This window comes from Carlito syrichta, unplaced genomic scaffold (assembly GCF_000164805.1).
Source record: "Carlito syrichta isolate Samal-C Ts95f unplaced genomic scaffold, Tarsius_syrichta-2.0.1 Scaffold309435, whole genome shotgun sequence".
Lineage (NCBI taxonomy): Eukaryota > Metazoa > Chordata > Mammalia > Primates > Tarsiidae > Carlito > Carlito syrichta.
The window spans coordinates 374364-380606 of NW_007253531.1; the positions used below are offsets into that span (position 1 = coordinate 374364).

Here is a 6243-nt window from a genome sequence, read left to right on the forward strand (position 1 = left end):
AGCAATTTCCCATATTAGTGATTTTCAATTGTGGTTATTTTTAAAGCAGTACCTCATACTCACAATTCTAGTCACTGAGGATATAGTAATTAATAGAACAGTCACTATTGTCCTCAAGGAACTGACAATCTAGCAAAGGGGAGATTTCATACATAAAACTACATTTCTGGCTGTTTGAAGTATAAGAAGAGCTGACAACTCTAAGATGACTTTTTTTCCATGACAAACATCACCTGGATCCAGGAGCCACTACCTCCCTTTTGTTATTATTATTTTTATTTATTTATTTATTTAAAGTCAGAAAATCAGGTTTTTTTATTTCTAAAGCTCTGTCACAAATTTCTAATGAGTGCCGATAGTCACCTGTCACACTCATACCAGGTTGTCTGTGTAGCCAGCAAACAGAGTCTGACCATGAGCAGACCAGGCCAGAGAGGGGCACTGGGGTGACTCTGCCTTGCTGCTGGTACTGATAACTTCCTGCTTCAGCTCATCTACAATGATCTTGCCCTCTAAGTCCCAGATCTTGATGCTGGGGCCCTTGGCGGCACAGAGCCAGTAGCGGTTGGGGCTGAAGCACAGGGCATTGATGACGTCCCCACCATCTAGCGTATAAAGGTGCTTGCCTTCTTTGAGGTCCCATAGCATGGCCTGGCCATCCTTGCCTCCAGAAGCACAAAGAAATCCATCTGGAGACACCGTCACCGGATAGCCCGTGTGGCCGATGTGGCTGGTCTTCAACTTGCAGTTAGCCAGATCCCATATCTTGACCAATTTGTCCCAGCTGCAGGAAACAATGATGGGGTTGCTGCTGTTGGGTGAAAAGGGGACACAAGACACCCATTCTGAGTGGCTCTCATCCTGGACAGTGTATTTGCACACACCCAGAGTATTCCATAACTTGATGGTTTTATCTCGGGATCCAGAGACAATCTACTGATTGTCAGAGGAGAAGGCCACACTCAGCATGTCTTTGGTATGACCCACAAGTCTTCACATGGTGGTGCCCATTGTGAGATCCCATAGGCACAGGGTCCCATCCCAGGAGCCCAAGAGTGTAAACTGGTCATCCGAGGAGATCACCACATCACTAATGAAGTGGGAATCACTGCCTCTCTTTTAGAACGGGCATGAGGGCTGCAGTTTGTCACACTCCCCACTACTCCCTATTGCTTCATTTGATCCACATGGAATTTCAATGGCGCACTAGCCACTATTATTATTATTGTTGCTGTTATTGACATTTTCAGATAAAGAAATGGAGGCTCAAAGAGATGTAATGACTGGCCCAAGGTCTTTTCACTGTAGAAGGTGGAGTGAGATATGAACCCAGTTCTATGCAACTTCAGAGACTGAAGTCTTTGCCACTATGCTCTGCGGTGATTCAGGAGGCAAGAACACAGAAATATCACCAAGCAAAAACATTCAACCCATATAAGTTGAAATCAGAGCAGTGTATCAGCAGGAAACAGATGGCACCCTCAAATTAGGATAGCTCAAGCAGAGTTTCATAAAGAAACTATTTACAAAGGCGTGGGCAGAGAGCAGGGAAACTGTAAGGCACAGTGCAGCACCCCAGATTAGTAATAGTAGGGCTATTACCACCCCTGAGTCTTCAGGGCAGATGAGGGGGTGCGTTCCTGAACCTGGGGAGATAGAACTGGGGAGAGGATAGCCTTATTTGCGCTGATTTCTTTTGCAGTGAAATGCAGCCAGCACTTGGGGACTCCACAGGGAGGGAACTTCGACAATAAATACCCCAACCTCACTTTCAAATTTGCTTTTCTCCTTCCCATGATCTCCTGCCAGTGCCAAACCCAACCAGAAGATAGAGGGCAAAGAGCATTCTCACAGGTCAGCCCCTGAGAGCACAAAGCAGAGCTGAGAAGAGCAAAGTGTGGCTAGGGAGGGACAAACAAGACACCCAGCACAAGGGACAAGTCAAAACCAAGGGTATGTGGGGGATAAGGCAGTGTAGGGAGTTAGAATATGCCACCTCGAAATAGGCTACTTTGGCATAAGGATTATTTTGAGCTGAAGGTATTTGAGATTCAAGAGATGCAGAAAGAAGACTTCCCGGAGCTTCCCTTATCTGACTGAAAGCAGAAATTTCTGAGAAATGAGGACTGTCATAAATCTTCTCTCCCGGGGAAGTTTTATTGCCACAAAGAAGGCAGAAAATTTCACAGGAATGGACCTGCACAGACACACCTTGCTACAATAGCCCTGTCTTCCATGAGTTTTCCCCATATATTTACCTGCCTACAATTTGCCACCTGGGAAACGTAAAACTTTCCCCTTTCCTTTGTCTTGTTACTTCTCTACAAATTTATCACCCTTTGTTGAAATAGTATAATAGCCTCCAAGCCTAGCTGTTTTTTGGGGGAGGTTTTCTGTTGTCTATGAACTAACCCCCCACCCCAATGCCATATAAAACTTATAACATCAAATAGAGTCTGTGTGCTCCCCACTGCCCCGCACCTCCTGTTAATCTGTCTTTTGACAGTTTACTTTGAGGCCCAGTCACTGAACCCCTGAGGGTTGAGGACACTTTTCCTTCCTATAGTAGTGAAGATGAGTAGGGGAAGAAATAAAGATAGGGATGAATTCACAGTCCAGGTCTGTGCTAGGAAAGCATCTCCTCTTTCTTCTCACTCTTTCTTCCTCTCAACCACGTTTGACCACCAGAAAAATCACTAATTCCACCTCAGAAATTCCTCAAGTTTGCAACACATGACTTAGTCCCCTGTCTCGATGCATTTCCAAATGAACAAATGACTGAACTGTGCAGGCTGGAATCTTCCAGTTTTTTTTCAGAGGAATGGCAGAGGACATTACATTCCACCTTCAGAAAGCTGCATCGTAAAACCTCCAAGACAGATCTGCCTGTTTTGCAAGTTCTCCTCTGAAATCTATTCAGCTTAATCCTTGTTAAACACCATATATCCTGCTAAATGGACCATATATCAACACCACCAAAAACCATTTGCTTACTTACCTCCAGAATTCGCTGTTTCTGAAATCAACTGGACCATGACTTTGGACCTCTAGTAAAGTAGATTTTCCATCAGTTGTATTTCAATCATCTTCACAGCAACATTTTCCACAGCCCATTCCAGAGGCTTTTATGACTATCACTGTCACATAAGTAACAATAACAGATTCAGGAGCTGGCAGTTTAACAATTCAAATAGTCTATAAACCTAGTATGCCTGGGTCAGAAACCAGGTGCTTCTGAGAATACATGGGGTGGGAGAGAGAGGGCACATTGCTTCACTTGGTAAGAACACTCACAAGAGCATGGGGTCAACAATAGTTTAGGAAATAGTTGTGACACTGTGGATAATGTCTCCATGAACCTTCCCCCCTCTTTTCCCTTGTGAATGGAACCCCTATATTGTTCAGAGAGTAGAAAACCACGTGCCTTAAGGGAAGCTGAGGTCCCCAGCCCCAGGGAACAAATCACTTGTCCCATCCGGGCTTGGTGACCTCACTGTCTACCAGTGCTCAGAACAGCCGGTGATGCAATTCTGACGACTAGGCTGTGAGAAGTCTGCTGGAGCTGTCACTAGCACAGTGGTACCCCCTTAGCCACGGGAGATACATTCCAAGACCCCCAGTGGATGTCTGAAACCAAGAATAGTATGGAATCCAATTGCCATCAGTCAGAACGTGTCCCTGTTCCTGTCCTCACCCACAAGTTGAATGCCTTTTCCATTTTAACGAAGCACTTGCCACACACTGGGCCTGTAACGCTTGCAGTTTGAGGTGCAACAGTAAAACTAGCACCGATTTCTTTTTCTTTCTTCTTCACAATTCCATGGATAGGAGACTCATTCTTTTTTTTTTTGAGTTGGAGTCTTACTCTGTCACCCAGATTGGAGTGCAGTGGCACGCTCCCAGCCACCACAGCCTCGACCTGCTGGGCTCCGGCGATCCTTCCACCTCAGCCTTGCAAGTAGCTGGAACTACAGGCATATGCTACCACACCCGGCTAATTTTTTGATTTATTGTAAAGATGAGGTCTCGCCAAGTTGCCCAGGCAGGTCTTGAACCCGTGGGCTCAGGCAATCCACTCACCTCAGCCTCCCAAAGCGCTGGGGTTACAGGCTGAGCCACTGAGCCTGGCTAGGAGACTCATTCTTACCATTTATCTTAGCAACATCAGCATACAATTTTTTTCTTTCCTTATTAAATTGAGAACTTTTACCTTTTTCACATAAAGGAGTCATTTTTGGCTTCTCTTTGGCATATTTGAGTTACCAGCATCACTACTCTTGTGCTTTGGGGCCATTATTAAATAAAATAAGGGTTACTTGAACCCGAGCACCAGGATACTGATCTCGTGATAGTCGATCTGATAACTCAGATAGCTTCTAAGTGAATAATGGGCAGGTGGCAGAGATAGCATGGAGACATTGGACAAAAGGGTGATTCACATCCCAGGTGGCACGGTGTGGGATGGCTCAAAGATTTCATCATGCTACTCAGAACAATGTGTGATCGAAAACGTACAAATTGTTTATTTTTGGAATTTTTCATGTACTATTTTGAGACCATAGTTGACCATGGTTAGCTGAAACTGAGGGAAATGAAATAATGAATAAGAGGGACTACCGCATAGGTTTTTACTGTTAAGAAAATATAGGACGAATGGTTACCTCTTTTCCCGCTGGGCATTATCATAGCATCACATGGTGCCTTGAACTGTGGCAGCCAGAACTGGATGAACAGGGAACCAGGTCTCCTGCTGAGAATGGGCGAGTGCAAAGGTGTTTAGGACCTCCATGAACCACTGAGTTCACCAACTTAAGTCCTATCCTACCTCTGGCCTTCTAATATGAGACAATGACTTTCTTATTTTTGAAGACGGTAGACATGGGAGGCTGGATCTTATCAGGCCATACAGATGCATGAAATTCAGGAGTTGGAGGGGAAAGGGAAGGGCATATAATGACTTTAGCACATTGCTTTCATAATTTTTTTGATTAAAAAAGTAATATACAAATGTAGGCCAGATACAGTGGCTCATGCCTGTAATCCCAGCAGTCTGGGAGGCTGCGGCAGGAGGATTGCTTAAGGCTAGGAGTTTGAGACCAGTCTAGGCAGCATAGAAAGACCTTGTGTCTATAAAAATTAAAAAAAAATTTGCCTGAGCATGATGGCTTATGCCTGTAGTCCCAGCTACTTAGGAGCCTGAGGCAGAAGGATTGCTGAGCCCAGGAGTTCGAGGTTGTGTTGAGCCGTGATTGTTCTAACCTGGGTGACAGAGTAAGACCCCAATAATAAAAAAAGTAATATATAAATGTAAAACGTCAATAAAAAGTATTAAGAATAGACACTGGAAGTCTCCTATGATTCTCCACCTCCTACCTACATACATTAAAGTCATGTTAAAAAATAAGATCAGAGTAGACATATCTAACAGTACAGTTTGGTCTTTTGTGTGAACACATGTAGAGCTACCCCATTCTTTTATAAGAACCATAATATTCCAAGGTATGGATACATTATCATTTTTTAAGCCTAGTATAAATAAGTGCTGCTTTAAAAAAATGTGATCCATGGGTAACTATACTTATGAGCTCCCAATGTCTACCTTCAGTCATTTTCAGCAAATCTCAGGGTCATTTGAGAGCCATGCTCAGGGAGAAGCTGTGTGGCCAGTGGATGGGACACAGGATTTGGGGTCAGGCAGATTAGGGCTAGCATTTAGCCATACCACATGCTAGCCGTGAGAGCTTGGAAAATGATTAAACTGTTTATGCCTCAATTGTCTCAGCCTTAAAAAAAATAGTAAAATCTATCACTTATGGTTGCTATAAGGGTTAGAAATAACATGTTAAAGCATCTGCCACCCAAGATAGTTGTTCAATGAACAACGACTATTGCTTTAGGAAAGGAGATGCCTCCACAAAATTGTGTATCTGGTTATTCTCACTGTGAACACGACAGACAAATAGGCATGTGTACTTGTTAGTCTAAATAATTTCTTTCTTTCCCTTTTTTTTTTTAAATGAGGTTTTGCTATGTTGCCCAGGCTGGTCTCAAACCCCTGGGCTCAAACAGTACTCCTGTTTCAGCCTCCCGCGTAGCTGAAATTACAGGCCTAGAAAAGACAGCTGAGAAATTGTGTTCTCCAAATGGTGCAAGGAAGTACATGGAAACAAATAATTCAAATTCACCTTTGTGTCAGTCCTGCAAGGAAAACAACATAAGCATTTGGCTGGACGTGGTGGCTCA

General features: G+C 43.9%; 1 pseudogene across 1 annotated transcript; it reads right to left on the minus strand.

Moving 5' to 3' along the window:
* Nucleotides 1–296: 296 nt before the first annotated feature.
* LOC103269682 lies at nucleotides 297–1109 on the minus strand (annotated as a pseudogene). Its single transcript, XR_002482489.1, has one exon. The product of XR_002482489.1 is annotated as a receptor of activated protein C kinase 1 pseudogene (transcript).
* Between the last annotated feature and the right edge of the window lie 5134 nt (nucleotides 1110–6243).